At 43.8% G+C, this 17,762-nt stretch overlaps 1 protein-coding gene across 1 annotated transcript in view; it reads right to left on the bottom strand.

The window, feature by feature from the left end:
- The window catches only part of rnf144aa (ring finger protein 144aa), a 40,015-nt gene extending 22,643 nt beyond the window's left edge, over positions 1–17,372 (bottom strand). Inside the window, exons 1-2 of the mRNA XM_036542854.1 lie at positions 17,064–17,372; positions 16,620–16,911 (exon numbers count right to left, since the gene is read on the bottom strand). The gene's annotated coding sequence lies outside the window, so the exon portion shown is untranslated. The remainder of the gene's footprint in view (positions 1–16,619; positions 16,912–17,063) is intronic.
- Positions 17,373–17,762: the final 390 nt, after the last annotated feature.

The following is a 17,762-nucleotide window of genomic DNA, read 5'->3' as shown; positions in this document are numbered from 1 at the left end:
CCTGTAACCATCTGGTTCTTTAACCAATGCACCACTCTGCCTGCCCCCTGCGTTCCTCGACGGGATGCTGCAGAAACGGAGCATATGTTTGTGGTCAGCCCCCTCCTCCCATAACGGGAGCTTCGAAGCGTGAGTGACAGCTCGATCACAATGCCAGCCTGCCAGTCTCCACCCCGAGGGCAGGCGCTCTCAGCGGGATATCCACCTGCTCTTAGTTGGTCCGTCCCACCGAAGGCCCCACAGCTGTCCTAAAATAACCCTGCCCGTTGATTCCCAGTTACTGCGGGACCTACTTTTGCATTATAACATTGTGAACCCTGGTCTGAGCCTGGCACAGAAGTCCAGCAGGTCCATATTCAATATGAGGTTTCACTGTTAGGTTTGGAAACCATTCAGGCCACTTACAAAACATGGCTAATTACTATGTCAAGTACCTAATCTTTTTTGCTCCTCTGATTCTGTAACACTGGTGTTTGTGGAACAAAATTTGCTCTGTACAAAGCTATAAAGCTGTATTATTCACAAATAAAGTATAATATTAAAAAAGTGTATAAAGATCCAAGATGCACATTTCTTCTGTTATGTTTGTGTTCCTATGTAATGAGGGATATGAATAAATTAATAAACCACTCACTCAATTGCTCACAACATTTAACTACGGTGCACAAGACCCTACCAGTGTCTTGGTCATAATTAAATGGGTTTTCAGGTAGCCTGTGTGACCCAGGTCTCTGACTGACTGGAGCCGATCAGCCAACTGACCCAAATGAATAAGACCATGGGATTTAGTGGCTGTTTATTTTCAGCCCTCTCTCTTTTAGTCCTGGGCACATCGGGGTTAACACTGTCACTGATGGCAGACAGACAGGCAGCGAGCCCCTGCTCGGTGATGATCACTGGGCCCGCTCGTTCACCGCAGAGCGGAGGCTATTTTTATTTTTTTTAAATGGGGCTGTGAATCCCTCCCACCCGTGCAATGGACGCTGTGCTGGTAGGGACGTGGGCCCAGGAAACTGGGGCACAGCCAGTGCCCACGCCTGGGACATGCCCCCCCCCCCCCCATCCCACAGGCACACATATGCACCCGTGCATGTGTGCATGTGCGCATGTGGGCACACACGCTCACATGAACATGCAGGCGCACGCATACGCATGCAGGTACGCACAACTCACACAAACAGGCCTATGTGTGCAAATACACGTGAACTCGCACTGCAGTCCCCTGCTGTTGTTGGCTCTCTCCCATCTGAGGGAAAAACTGAGGCATTCCAGGCCATGCTCTGTTTCAAACTGCCATACTCACCCCGCCCTCAGAAGCTTCAAATCTGCCCTGAGCAGAAAAATGAGCCCCAGTTGAAGCAGCGCTAAATGACAAGGAATAAATATTCATAAGCCTTCATAGTCGCTTTATAGAAACACCGCCGCCCCACTGCGAGTTTAAATTAAAGCGAGGACACCTTGCATGCAACGCTATAATTGAAAGAAAAAGGGAGGAAAAAAAGATTCTAGCCTGCCTCTGGCATTAGCAGGGAGTAGAACCATTCCTGTGTTTTTCTGAGCCCATGCTGAAAGCACACACAGATATACAGACACACACACACACACACACACACACACACACACACACACACACAAACACACACAAACACACACACACAAACAAACAAACAACACACACACACAAACACACACACACCACCAAGGACACTCTTAAGGCTTATGCACAGTAATTCCAAATGTTGGGCTCCTCAGTTACATGGAGAAAGTGCAATGGTTTTGTTGAGGCTTTGAGCATCCCCACACGCACTGGATGAAATATGTAAACTGACTTCACACAGCCTCAGAAAATTCACTAACAAATAAATTCCATGACAAAGTAAGTGCACGGGGGGCTTGTCATCGTTTCGGTGGACAAAAAAATGTCCCCGGATTCTAGGATGAGGTCGAAGGCCATGTCACAACAAAGGCATTTAGAAGACAAATCAAAAGGTCCAACCGCCTCCCTCCAATATCAGAGTGGAACCCTTAACACCCAGAGGAGACGTGCCTTCCTCACACCAACGCCACCCCTGTCTACCTTGAGGCACCACGCTAGTGTCTGAAACATTAGGAAAGCTCTTTTCAGCTTGCCTGTCATCATCACTGACACAAGCAGAAGGAGGGAGCCTGGGGGTTGAATCTGCCAACAACGCTACCCTGCGTGGTTCTCCTAAAAAAAAAAACAGCACAGGGAGCACAGTCAGAGCCCATTGCCAAAGACACGTGGCACGGCTCATTTTTACACATTTAGCATGTCTATATCTTTTTCTTTGTCCCTTTTTGAAATTATGGATGCATCACGCACAACCTGTTCACTGAAAAAGGGTGAACAGCAGCTTGCGTGACAAAATATAATTTGATGTGTACCTCCCATTGGAGCATGAAGCACATTTCTGTTAAAAACCTGCTAGAAAATGATCCCCAGGGAGCACACACAAAAGCAGAGTCCATTAAGTTCATTTTGTAAATGACTGTAGACTGTTCCATAATGGCTTCCTTTCATCTCCACCAAGCTCTTTACCATTTAGTTTGCTAACAGCAAAAGAATACACAGGTGATAGTGTGAAAAAGGCAGCCACGACAATCTTCTTCTGTAAACAGCTCACAATAGCTCAAAATAATCTACTATTAATATCTAATATCTAATAATTACATTTGTTCTTGAATCTATGTTTGCAACAGTTCTGAATCACAATACCTTCGGGAAATCATGTGCAAGCCTATGATGAGCTCAACAGTGTCTGGTGTCATGTTGACCTTACAGTAACAACTGAACGTGACAGGATTATGATATTACACTGGATGATGATATCAATAACAACAGCTATGATTATGATAATGATGACAGTCCTGTCATGAGGACTGTAATTAAGTCTGAGGCCCTGATCTGATGTTATCCTCATTTAATCAAATTTCCTGTGCTTGAATGGCAAGAGGAGAGGCTCCCTTTTTCCACATACAGCTAAGAATAGAATGGTTAAAACCATTCCTCTCTTCTTGCAGTGTAGCTAAGTTGTGTAATTAAAAGATGGGCAAAAATGTGAGAGTTGCGAATGAAATTTTATGGCCATTCCCCATTATATATTTTCATAGTAAATTACCTTGTGATTTCATCTGTAAGTTTTCTCTTTTTTGCTTCTATAGTCTCATATCAGAATGCCCATATTTAATGACATATGTCGCTATATTAAAATTTACATACAGAGAGACTAACGTGTAATGGAAACTAGGTCTTCCAGAGCACATCATTAATTCCTTAAGGCAGCAGAGCATACGCATAGAAAGTGGGACCAGAAGGTAAAGTTCTTGGCACACATCTCCAATACAGTCAGAAGATTAAAAAGGGGGGGGGGGGGGGGGGGAAATCAACAGTAGATGATAACTTTGTCCTGGTTTTCACGGTGACTTGTGGCAAAAGCCAACTGTGCACACGATGCACATGACACAGACGAACAAAAGATTTCTCAAGGCAACAAAATCCAACTCTTCTTCTGCAACTTTCATCATTTAGCCTTTATCAACGTCCAACGGTGGAAATACCCAGCCGGCCTACTACTTTCACATGACCCCATCATAAGACTGACACTCTAGTCAATGGCCTCCTACTTAATACCAGGCTGAACAGCAGCCAAAGTTTATGGAACGCATCTAGGCTACAGAGGCCTTCTGGAACTTTAATGCATAAACTCTACTATATAGAGCCAGCCGGGAACCAATTTAACACTGAAATTACCAAATATTGAGAAGCTCATTGGAAGACCTACCAGTTTCCTACTCCTTACAATTCATTACCTATTTATTAAAAATACCCCATGAAAAGATCTGTTTTTCATGGTAGCTGTATGCTAAATACCTTACATAAAAAGAGCTTTCGCAAATGCAAGGAATAGCTTTGATTTATGTTGCATAATTCAGTGTAATGCTTGAAAAATGACAAAAGAGTCTACTTCCTCTGGTTGGGTGTTTCCATGGTTTTACATCAATGCAGCTTGAGGCTGCTTTAGCCAGGCATCCCATAATTATCCTGCTGCCTTGGATACAGAGTTCATCTATTTTTGCAGTTTCTGAACGAAGTTTAAATCAAGCGACCACATCTATGAGCATGCCACATGCAGCGACTCCATTCCCTGTTTCGGTGAGCTCACCAGCCCCACAAAGTTCTGTGTTGTATGGCTGGCTGTGAAATTGCAGTTCACATCCTTTGATCTTGATTGGCTTAGAATCTATGGGGGAGGGGAAGAACATGACATGTAGTGACACATGCCAACGTCATGTTCTGCGACAAAGCGTGGGAGTGGGCAGGGCTGAGCATGATTGGGGAAGGCCTTCACTATGCTGTGAGAATGAATGAAACAGGACCAAAACAGGGCTTTCAGCCATTCAAGTGCCACTTGAAAAGGTGCTATACCTTCATCTATTCTGCCACTCTTCTGGCTATCGTTTTGTTTAAGTAGTCATTTCGAGGCGCTAGGTGTATGGCCTGTTCTCAGAATGGATTTCGAGGCCTTGGCGGTTTTTAAATTTTGCTTGCCAGTTGGAGTGGATCTGATACCATTATCTCTCCTCAATATGAATTAAACTGCAGGGTGACAAAATGACTTGCACAACATGCTGTTCTGTGTCAGCCTCTCTGAGTCACCTGTACAAGTACACACTTGCATTATTGGCTATTACCTTGACTAAAGTGTGTTACTGCATCCCAATGTGGCTATTGTGCGGTTAGTGACCCATGCAGTGCATCCAGACTCTTGCACCCTTGGCAACCACTCTCATGGTGGCAGCCACACCAAAACACAGACATTCTCTAGACCGGCCAGATATCCAGCTCCACTGGGTTTCACATGGAATGTTCTGTTTCTACCATTCCTGTGACTGTAACTGTCCTGACTGGCTGGCCCCCTTGTAAATATTAACAAAGGGGCGTGGCCAAAACAAAACATGCATAGCTATCGTAGCAACGCAAGTAGCGCCATAACCTCCTGTTACCAACCAGAAACTCCTAGACAGAGGATGAAAGGAACTCTGTAGCCAAGTCATAATACATAGTATCTGTGACTAAACCCCTTTAAAGCTTGTTTACATTTGTGACAAGGTGACGTAAATGAGCTTACATGTAACAAAGTCTTTCTTGCATTCAGCAGGAGCTGAAGGATGAAAGACAATGATACCTTACATTATACATTCATGTAGTTATTCTCCCGTAATATATGCCATTCGTAGATTATATTCTGATTTACAACGGTCATGTTTATTAACAGTAAGACTTTCCTCTGAAACGCCTGCCGTCGAAGGCAGGGCACGATCACTATTTTTAACAGATATCTAAAACGGCACCATAAAAATCAGCAATAACGGAGGACAGTTGAGATATGTAGCAGTTACCAGTCCCCAAATCTTCCACTGGATCTAAAAGAAACCCTTAGTTTGAAAAGAAAAAAAAATCCACTGTGTCAGCTCTTATTCTGTGATGAGCTGTGTGCTGATAATTCCAAGGGAGGAGGCGCAGCTGCATTCAATCGGTTCAGTTCAATTCGCTGCAACAAGAACGTCTCTGCATTCCTCAACATTTGAATTATCGCTCACAAAGAGCCGGTTCTCTCAGCTGAGGGAAAAAAAAGAAAAAAAAAAAACAGCGCAAAGGTCGACAAGAAACTCGCTGAGAATATCAGCTTGGGGCTACAATGTGCCCAACATGAAATACAGGCACGATGTTCCATATGACTTTAGAAGGATTATTTTATCATTAGTTTAGACGGACTTTATTAAGATAAAAACCCCTTTTGAACAGCAAAACCTGATGGAAATTCAGAAGTGGCAATTCCACTCCTCACCATCTGCCAATACAAGGGGGGGGGGGGGGGGGGTGGGGGAGAGAGAGAGAGAGGGAGAGAGAGAGAGAGAGAGAGAGAGAGAGAGAGAGGGAGGATGGAAAAGGAAGGGAAAGCATGAGAGGAAAGGAGTAGAGGGTGCAGTATCAGTCATATCTGTCTATTATCACCCCATGGTGCATCTCTGTCTTCTCCCTTCCTCCTCTTCTCTCCATCTACTTTCTGTGTGTGCATGTGTTTGTGTCTGTCTATACCGGTCTGTATGCATGCATATGTGAATGCACATGCGTGTGTGTGTGTGTGTGTGTGTGTGTGTGTGTGTGTGTGTGTGTTTATGTCAGCACACATGAGCATGGGAAGACCACTACCTCAGGAGAAAAATTAGGCAGATGTTCAAAGACTACAGCCTGTTGGATCCTGCCCAACAAAGCAGCATTACTTATGGTGTAAGTGGTGAAAGGAAGATCCACCTCTTCAGACCGCACGTTGGCTCCCTTACCAAAGCATACAGTGCAGTTTTACTGTTGGGTATTTCACATTGCACATGTGTATTGTGGCATCCGTGCAGGTGCGCTGGTTATCACAGCACTTCATAACAAGCTGATGCAAGTTTAGATGTGGTCAGGTCAGTCCTGTGTGTACCATCTTTCATGCAGTTTTATTAGATGCAATGTGTACTTGCTCTTTTCCAGAGCAACTTACAAGGAATGTCTGACAAATGACACAATATTAATATTAATGTTTTTTTTTTTTTTTAATATTTACAAACTGCATTGGCTAGGACTGGACAGAAGTTAATCTTTTCCAGAGGGTACCAACCCACTGTATTACCATGGTGATAATACAATAACACAATGGTATCATTATGATTTTTTTAGTCCATAACTCGCCCATGAACACTGGTGATTTGTGCAGTAATGTCTAATTATGTCCTATCCCCCAAGGATTTGAACTTCCCAGGTGAAATGGCAAATTGTATTTCAAACACAGTTTTATGGACTTACTTACACGTTAATTTGCCTATTTCTACAATATGAAAAGTGACTGCACAGACCTGCACAGAGGGCACAACAAGGCCCTCGTTGTGCCCGTTCAGAGAGCTCGCTGGTTCCAGCACCTGCATTGCCCCAGCCACAGTGCGGGTTCTGTTCTAGTGCCCGGAAAGGGAATGAGCCAGATAGGATACTTCGCTGAGGGAGAATTCCCTTCAAAAATGTAAATTTGATATGCTTGAGATATATGACGAGTACAGGCGCGAGCGCGCCTGAAAGAACATTCTGGAACTCTGTCCTGCAGATCTAAAACCCGACCCTCAACATCTGGTTGACCATGGTCCAACAGGCCAGGCTGTAGCCCTGAGCTTTTCTTCAGAGTGAACCGAGAGATACAAAACCCTGCCAAAAAATTCAAACTTCAGAACAAAACTAGAGTCGACATTTACACACCCCTTACAATGGGGGCCAATTCAGCCTGCTGAAGAAGCAAGATTTGCTTTTCAGCTTCTACACAATGGTAACCGTGCAGACCCCACACACTGATACAGGCACGGGAGGTTTTTCTGCAGAACAGGGGTTAACGGCAGAGAAAAATGTAACTAAAAAGGGAAACTGTTACAGGCATGGGAGAATGGGCGACAGGGTGAAGACCACAGAATCAAAATATCTACTGATATCTGAGCCATTCCAAGAACATTACAATCTTCCTTTTTAAATACACAAGCTTTGATGCTCATGCAGCTTAATACTAAAAATAAGGTCAGCCTACATCTCAGACCTATTTAAACCACACCATATTAACCATGACTGTAACCTTGCTAGTTTTGAGACAGCATAATGGCACCAAAAACTAAAGGCAAGTAACCGATACACACAGCAATCAGTAACAGAAACACAGAAACAAAAGAAAACACAAGAACATGTTGCCTGAACAGCTCACAAACAGCAATATTTGGAGCAGACCCTACTTACAATTTTAGATGACTGACAATTCAGAGATGTTTTTCGCACATTTGCGCTGAACTCAAGAGTAACCTTTTCCAAAACACTCGAGATAGAAATCCATCGCAGCAAAGGGAAACTAATCCATGACGTGATCCCAGGTGTTTCTCGGTGATCACAGCACTGTCTGTCCGTGGAAAAAAAGCTGCTTTCTTTTCAGTAGGGTTTACTAAGAATACAGATATGCATTCTGAAATGCTCAATTGTGCATATAAGCAACAACATATCATAAAAGACACTGAGGACTGAATTTTTGTGCTCCTTTAATATAATCAAGGTGCTAAATGAGCTGAGTCATGTTGGACACAGACGCCCGTGTCACACCGTGATCCAGGCGAACTTTTTCAAGGCGGGGACTTAGGGCAGAGGGCCCTAATTTGCAGTGCGTGACCCATCATTTTGCACAAAAGTAACACAATTTTGTTATTTTGCAGGAATTTCGGAGGTTGGAGAATGTCTCTTGAACAGGGCCTTAAAACAAAGAGATGTTTCTTTTTTAACAAAGGCACTCCCACTGAGGCCATCGGTCTGGGCAGAAAACCAGCGCCACGTTTCAGACCCCGCCATGGAAAGCCTCATCACGTGTATCGCAAATATCCCTCAGCTGTCACACCGGGCCTCAAACGCGCAGTTATGAGGGACTAAAAAAGATGCGAAACAGGGCCAGATCCCTCCCTGTGAAGAGCCCTGTGCTTGGCATAAAGAGGTCCATTTAAAACAATGGCGTCTGGCGGCTCAGAGGACAGATTTGAGTTATTTCCACTTCAGGGGGCCGCGCCTGCTTATTCCACGGGACGGCGTTCGCTTTCAGACTCTGCTCTGGCAAAACGTGTCTCTCGGCTTCTCTTCTCCTCTTCCTCCTCCCTCCGGGACAGCCTGCCTGCCTCACCTGTGTCTCGTACCTGCAGCAGTCGTCAGTTCTGGAGTCAGCACTGAAACAACTAAAATGAAACTAACACAAGCAGGCAATGGCTCAGGAATGCTTTCAGTGAAGGATAACTTGCTTGAAAGTTCTAAAATTGCAAGCCTTGGTTTTCACTCAATTTCTAATTAAATTGTGGCAAAGCACAAACCACATATCGATAGGGTCTCTGCATGTTTTTACAAATGAGTCGTGGTGACTTTTTATGGACAGAGAGCTATCTTTTGGAGCCAGCCAGCCATATCCCTAGTAGAATGAAGCAAATTTGCTCCACCACTGTGGGGACTAGGTTGTTATCAGGTGATGACACAACTAGGCTCTAACCCTAAAGGGCTCCACCTGCCATCAGAACAAGCATTTTAGCTGATCAAGCCATTCATAAGCCCAAGTTTTAATTTTAGAGCAGATGTCAACCCCATCATGTCCATTAAAGTGCTAAGCACTTAAGCCTAAACCACATAAAAGCATCAGGAAAAAGGACAACTATTCAACTGACAGCATTACGGGCACAAACCAATTTGCCTTAACACTTAGTAAACTCAGTTTAGACTAGTGTGTAGTTTCAGTCTACAGTGAAACTAGATCTAATGTTGCTTTTGTCTGAAAGCACAGAGTACCAGGTTGGGTTCAAGACTTACAGCACGCGGTTCAGAATGCTCCAACCTGTGCACAAGCTCTGGCATCCTGTAACAGGTCACTTTTTTGCTTTTTCTCTTTTCGGACGAGAGTCTTCTGTTAAGAGACAAGCGATCGCCTTGGTCAGGGCCCGGATCTGCCCTGACCACAAACACTGGTGCATAAGAGAAGGGTAAGACGGGCAAAGCCACCACCTCCCCATCAAGGAAAACGGTTCTGCTTAATGCTGTCTCCCTGATGCACTCACACAGTCAGCCTCTCAATGCAGCCTGACTCAGGGACAGGCTCTGAAAGCATAACATTTCAGTCTTGGACAAAGCGAAGGACTTCATAAGATGGGAGTGCATTTTATACAACCATGAGTAATGCACTTATCTCATCAAAGCAACCCCCCCTCCCCCAGAGGTCCTATTATATGAGCACACATTTTTCTGCTTTGCTTTTGAGAAGCCCATGAACGCATTGTTCCACATGTTCTTACATATTATATATATTTTTTTAAATTCAAGACAGGCCTCCATGTCCAAATAGTCAGGTAACAGCATCTTCGCCTGTGTGTATTTGAGGAAAACACTTTTTTCCCCCCAATTTACTTCAGAGGCCACGATCCCATTTTCAACACAGCTCATTTTCAGCAAAGGCTGTGACCTTGGTCAGCTTGACTGCATCTGAGAGTTCTGTTTGATGCCAAAAACATCGACTTACATTCTTAATGAAATGAAACAGATAACATAGCTTTGTGTCGGTTTTGATTTTTCCGTTTTGCTCCTGGGCATTGAATAAATAAGATTCATCATAATCCACTTCGATTTTTTTTCCATTCTGCCACAGCACTTCTTTTCATACAATGTGGCGCTGTGAATCATTAGGTTGGCATTTAATTTGTTATTTATTAATTTTTTTGCTTTGTGGTCAATGAGCTGACGTGACCTACTCAAATAGCTGGATATTCAATGAAGACCTCAATGCGCAATTCAAGGACTTTGCTCTAGGGGTCAGACACCAGTGGTGGCTGGTGAGCTTAAGACAGAGCAAAACACACCAAGTTTGACAGCAATGATCTGTGTAAAAGTAACATTTCTGTCTCCTTCCTCTTAAGCTCAGGAGCCAATGATCATTTGAAAGAGCAGCCTTCTGGTTACAGAACCAGTACCCTCACCTACAATAAGGGATGGTCAATTACAATAACCGTATTCATGGCAAACAATGTTGCACTGCTGAGGCAAGGCACTATGTGGTCTGTCTTCCCAGCCACAACATTGAGGCTTGTGGAATATCTGTGGGCTTAGCTCAGTGCCACTCATCGTACCCGTCACCCTAGTTTCACATTTGGCATACCCCCTCTTGCTGACAGCTTCCACATACCGGACCCAGCCAGTTCCAAATATGTAGAACACTGAACGCTCTTGAGCTTCTGGAGAGGTTGATATTTATCAATTATAATTGTCCAATAAAATAGAACTTCTGCAGTGCTTAAAGACAGATGCTGAAATATTGCTGCCCTTTATCAACCAGCTTTACCTCTAAATTTCTTTTTTGAAGCATTTTTCCTCCTTTGTCACCCATTGTTTTGAAATTGGCAATTATATATTCAGCCTCTTTGTGAGACCCTGAAAACAGTCTTCCAACACAAACACAACCCAAACAAACTCTTTGCCACACTACAAGTCTCACAGTGCACCAGGAAGTCTCACAGGCACACAAAGGTGCCTGAATGAGTCACAGGGTGCCAACAATCAAACCCTGGGCAACGTTCCTGCTGATGTGGGCTCCTGGTTGGCAGGTGACACGCCAGGTCTCAAACTCAGACCAGGGGGCTTGGCCTGCTCTTAGCTCAAGTGCCTTCATTTGCTGAGTCACTTGGAAGCCCACCCTTTTCCTATAGATTTCTGTATATCACCAGCTAACCCAAACTCCCCTCACAACTCATACGTCAAACAAATACCCCAATCAAAAAGGCTGGAAAAGAAACTTGTAGTACTCCTACACATGTAACAGTTCCATCAGGGGCTGATTCCATGCCAACCAAATGAACAATCTGCATCATGTTAAGCACAGACACCACCCATGGGAAGGTACAGATTCCTATGGAAGAGGGAGTCTGGGAGGAGACAATGATCACTTCATCTTCAGGCATTTCGGAAATTCTGAAAAGCCCAGGAAAAAAAAAAATTATTCCAGATGCTTCAGAGTAAATGTGAACAAGCCATCTCAGTCAGCTGGGGACAATTAAAGAAAGACCCTCCCGGGAAGCAAAAATGCCATGAATTATTAGCCTTAACGTGTGCTCATCTCACTCCAGAGCAACTCACTTTCCCCCTCATTTCAGTGCAGTCTCAGAGCGTACAGCAATACTGTCCACCGTTACATAACAACGTCCTTTTATAAGGTATGGTGAAGCCTCTCGATGTACAAGAGGCAATAGCTTGTGTTGTCTTCTGTTCAACATGGACTGAATGCCTGTGAAAAAGTTAAGCAAACAGAAAGCCAGTGTGTTCTCTGATGGCAGTCATCGCATGCCAATAACTCCGGCAATACTGCCTGAAATGTATTTCTGCAGGCAGAAGCAGATTATGAGCGTATTTCCACCAAAGACTTCTAACTGGATTTGCAAGGTAACAACGGAGCCCAGGGCAATTACACATTAATTACTAAGTCAACTGCTTCCTTTCCAATTTCTGGCTCTGCAGTCACAAGCTTAAGCTAAAGCTCCTTAGACTACATACTTGACTTGTGTTTGATGGTAAAATACATAGCCGATCGTCATACTCCAGTGCTTTCTTGCGCAATCAGGTTCATAAACAGCACACATTATTGCCATTAAATGCCTGGAGAATGAACATGGATAATTGCCTATTAACTGTCTATATCACTGAAAAGTACGGCAAGCTCAACAGAGACCCATCTTGCTGTGGTGCTGAAGTTCTGCTGCTGCTTGAAGAAACCGTGATTTTCATCTCATAGCAGACTCTTTTTTAGGCTAGCAATACATTTTTTTTTTACAACAGTAGTGTGTTGGCCTCAAGCTTTTTTGAGAAGTCCCTCATCTTAATAAGAAGAGGCAGAACTTGTTATACATAAATATGGACATTTCTTAAATCTCATTCTGACATCTACACACCTATGAAAATGTTCCCCGCTGACAGACCATGTGTTGTGGCCCTTGATTCTGGGCTGCATGTCTGTACAGTGGACCAACCAAAACATACCAATGTTTCTCATATTAAGAGTGACCTTTATTATTACTATTTTTTTTTTGTAAAAAGCATACTCGCCACCATTACTAAAGCATGTTTCATAACTCTGTCGCACAGGTAAAGTAACACAGTTCACTCACTGGAAGCCAGGCTGTTCCATCTGGTGCAGGGGCGTTTGTCAAAGCTTGTCAGAAGGACTTTGCTCACTGGAGGGCTGGGGTATTTACCTGCGTTCTTGCGGCAGGCGGCACAGGTGCGTGCAGGTCGGCACGCAGAGTTCTGGAGGGACTTCGCAAGGCGGAAGCGGTGAGCTGGCGGGCGCAGCGGGTCCCAGAGCACGGGGGCCGTGTCACGGCTGTGAAAGACGCATTCTTTCCCGCGAATGCAAATCCAGAGCTGCTGCCCTTAAAGAGCGAGCAGCCCGGCACTGAATGCCTCTATTATTTCCAACCCTCTCTTTCTCGGGGAGACAAAGAGCTGGCCATGAGAATCAAGTTTGTTTTCATTCCTTCGGCGTGCCTCCGGTGCTCAAAAACAGAAAACGTTAACGGCTGGCACGGAACACTTTTGCCTTGCTCGGCCAGTCCCCTCCGCTCGGCAAATCCAATTTGGCTGGTGCTCTGCAAAGACGTAGCCAATCCTACTGTAGGTGCTTGCAATACAAGCAATAGTGCAAATATGTACAAATATGAAGAAAAAAAACCCTGCTAAGACCATAGGCTTTCCTTTTCAGACTCCCAAACTGTAACACTGACCATGACTTTGAGAGCAAACACGGTTGGAGCTGCAGGATTTAATTTGTAAGTGCTGAGGTGGTGTCTGAGCTCTCCCATGTAATCTACCCAGAGGAATTAGGTTAAATGCTAAGAGGCCCTCTAACACCCAGGGGGGAAGGGGGGGGGGGGGTATAAGATGTCAGTATATAATACTCCATCATAATCATTGGAATTAGCAACATAAAACATCACCACCTCATGGTTTAGTATTTGAGCAACACACCCATTCCAAAACAAATACCCCAAATACTATTCCCTCATTCATCATTTGGATGAGCAGATATTTTGTGTGCATTAACACAACTAAAATGTTCTGGACTTCCGGTAACATTAGTCTGCTTACCCTTAACCAATTCTCCTCTACAGGGACAGTTACACAGCTCACATTCAATACATTGTAAACACTGCTAGTTATCTACTGATCCAATTCAGATTCAGAAGCTTGCTGTAGGGCTCAAGAAAAGTTTAATACCTGGGTTCTGAAAACTGAACAGACAACCTTCTTGTATCCTTTCCTACATTCCAACATGCATTTCAATGGCTACAGATTAATACAAAGACATCTGTGGTGTGATTGAGAGAGAAAAAAAAGATTTCAACAACGGCAGTGTAGCATAGTGATAAGGAGCAAGACTTGTAACTGAAAGGTTGCCAGTTCAATTCCCCATTGAGGCACTGCTGTTGTGCTTTTGGGCAATATCCTTAACCCAGAATTACCTCAGTAAGTATCCAGCTGTATAAATGGGTAACATGTAAAAAACTGTAACCTATGTAAGTCACTTTGGATAAGAGTGTCTGCTAAATGCCAATAACGTAATATAATGATTATGTAATTTTTACGCTGCAGGCAAATATAATGGCCAATACGATGGACTCTTGTAGATAAAACAGTCAGCACGGGCGACTGGAACTAGCGCAATCCTTCTGGCTTTTCTGAAGTGTCCTAAATCCCCATCAGGGCTTCCTTAGGTCAAGCGGAACTAATCCAAGGAACCTTACTGAAATCTCCAGAACTCCGTGCTGACTCTCACCCAAATGGGTCAGAGTGACAGTTAATCCATAAAGGCCTTTGTTTTTGGTGTGGGGTGGGGATGGTTGAGGGTGATGGCAGGGAGCTTGAGATTTTAAGTATGTAGGGATACCACTATATTTACAGAACCTGGGTTAGAAGCAGGTCAAGGGTGAACACTGAGCTGTGCGGGCTAGTGTGAACGTTACACTTCAGCTTCTCCGTTTTCATAAGCAGCAACAAACTTATTAAACGTGTGCAGGCTCAAATGTCACAGCAAACCATTTTTTTTTCCTGTGTTGCTGTTCACATTTCTTTCCCTCTCTGTGGTTATTTGGTTATTTTTAGACTGACAATCAAGGGAGTTCATATTATGAGGCACAAGAGGGGATGAACACTGTGTTCCCACATGCTCACCAGTCAGATCTCTCTCCCAACATCTCCTGACAGTAGACACACATTTCACATATCAGATTTCCTTTCCTTATAGTATCTATGGTGACAGACAGGCTGCTATTGTATAGTGGAGTATCTATAGTCTCAGCAGCACGGGCAAGATTACTGCCACTAGATGACATTCTGTGGGCTACAATGCAAAAAGGTTAACCGCCTGTAATAAGAATACGCATTCGTAGACGACACATTCCTTGCGGAAGGTCTTCTTAAGTACAACAAAACAAATAACATGTCTCCTTGGTGGTTAATTTACGGATATGCATAATATTTCGCGACAACATGGTAGCGTTGCGAGGACAAGCTCATGTGACCGTGCTCATCTCGACGCCAGGAACGGATCATAGCAAAACGCAACAGGGCTTCCCCTGGCCGTGAGCTCGCCACTATGGTGGACTGCTGAATGTAGACCAAGAGAGACACCTGCATTTCTTAAACACCGCAGTGTGCAGTCAAACTCCACCACCATGCCATCTCCACCAACGTGACATTTCCCCCCCCCCCGCCCAGAGTACAGGCTAATGAAACCAAGTGACAATTAGCTACAGACAAACGCTGCGCAACCGACCCCATAGAACTGCAACATGTGGTTTAATGAGACGTTCGTTTCTTAATATGAAATTCCAAATACCTGCTGTTGCACACCTTCGGTTTATGGTTTGTTGTGATGTGGGTAATCATTTTTATTCTTACTGGTCAGCAAACTACTTGCGTCCCTGATATAACGTCTACGTAAACCTGCTTACATTTAGAACAATATCTCATAACACAGTGCCAGTGATTCAAATAGCCAATCCAGGTAAAGGAGACGGAAAACCGACCCTTAGTCACAGTCTGTATCACTCAGTATCTATCTGGCAGTTGTTTATGGTACAGCGTTAATATTCAGAGAAGAAACGCGTTAAACTGCTGACAAAAGCGGCCTTAGAAATAGAAAATAAGCACCACGATGCTTTCTTAATCCACTGTCCAATCAGGATTATCGGGTTGAGCAGTGATTACATAGAAACATCACACATCACAACATTTTTGAAAGCTAAACCAGGTAGATCTGTACCTAGGCTACAACTTAACGAAATATGAGCACTGCATAAAAGAACGAACAATTTAAGGCCATGGTTTCTGTGTTTCTCACGTGAATGGCCTCTTCAAAGAACACACGGGCCTCGACTACCGACGGACAAACTACTGAATGTGACATCACAGCATAGGTCACACATTTCCGCTTTTCTTCACTTGATGCAGGTTGTTTTGCAGAAATAACGTTATTACATTACACTGTATCAAGCATTGTCATTATGTATCTCTTGCTGACTTTATATACCTCCTTTAAATTCTTCCCAAAGGTACTAAACTAGCTCTCTTGCTACCTATACTATCCGGACTCAGATCACAGTGGCGCATATCGTGCTGGAGCAGCTACCATGGAGTTCTTTTAGGGTAACTTTAGAACATGCACAAGCGATTTACATCCAACGGAAATGAACATAAACGGTAGCTGCACACCTACATTACGAGGCAAATAAAGTGGCGAGAAAGCTGGCTATGTGTTGGAAATCTGCATCAGAGGAAAACGGAAACTGGAGACCAAACCAGTAGAATTTCACAGTAACTAATTTCTGTAAAAATGCACTACAACTAGCTAGTTGCAACATTAACTGGCGCTGCTAGCTAACTAGCAACCTTCAGTTCAGAAAACAGAACAGGAGATACTGGACACTGGGCTTATGCGGGATAGCAAAAAAAAAAAAGCATTGGTTACCTGGGCTCTTGCACGTAATGAGCGTATGCCGTTCCTCGTTAAAGTGGGTGATCCGATCTTTCAGCAAGGATATCTGCTAAATCTCCCGAGTTTTCCTCAGATTATCAATGGAATTGGATTAAACGGGTAGATGAAGCGACGCGCCGAGTGTGGCTACGTGTGTTTATTCTAGTAGCACACTGGCAGGATGTGAAGTGTCGCACAGCATGTTCACAGAAATCCGTCTTAATATATCCATGACATCCATGTCCAGCGATGAAAGATTTAAATACAAAATACTTGAGAGGTTAACCTGGGGGGAAACAGAACGGTAACGTTACAGTTCGACACATATTCCACGGCTGATGGATATTACAACTGTTAACTACATAGCAACACAGATAAGCGCATGTTTCATAACAAGTACACCAGATGCAAAATTATGTGAAAATAGCGTTTTCTTACCGCTCCACACCGATGTGCAGCTAACCGTTTGCTACACAGCTCAAAAGATCAGTAGCCCGATTGCCCTGAAACAACTAGTCAACGTCCTTGTCACAACCGCTCCGCTATCATAACTGTATTCCTTCAACACTATTGCATCAGGATAATTTTCGATGCCTCTGGAGGTTGTTGTTGTACCTAGAAAGACCCACAGAGTTAGGAAAATCAGATGGTCCGCAAGACCCGCTGGAAAGAAGACGCCATTTGTCCAGTGTTTTGAGTTGAACGCTTTGAAGAGCCCGACAGCAATTCCGAGACAAAAAAAGAAAAAATTAAAAATCGAAGGGAGCGCCCCCTGTTGGCAAAGAGGCGTTACCGGCAGTAGTACCTTGTCTCGAAATCGAGGACAGACGGCCTTCGGGTTTTTCCAGTACTCTACTTTCACTTGCAAAACTTTAACTCTTACCTTCTTACCCTTCCAAGGACATTCCAGTATATCTAGACACACAGCGCACAACAATGTTAATTAGATGCTCATATCTGTTTGAGTTTGTATTTCAGCGTTTTAATTATGCTGAAATCCATCAAGCAAGATGTTGCAATTTCTATTATAACAATCTCTGTTGTTTATGATTTACCTAACTGTAATTTCCACAAAAAAAAAAAAAAAAACCCAGAATGTTCAATTTGCAGTGCAATCCAGTATATTCTGATGTTCTA

Source organism: Megalops cyprinoides, chromosome 12, assembly GCF_013368585.1.
Source record: "Megalops cyprinoides isolate fMegCyp1 chromosome 12, fMegCyp1.pri, whole genome shotgun sequence".
NCBI lineage: Eukaryota > Metazoa > Chordata > Actinopteri > Elopiformes > Megalopidae > Megalops > Megalops cyprinoides.
Note: the sequence above shows the minus strand (reverse complement) of the source record. Positions and strands in the feature narration are given on the sequence as shown.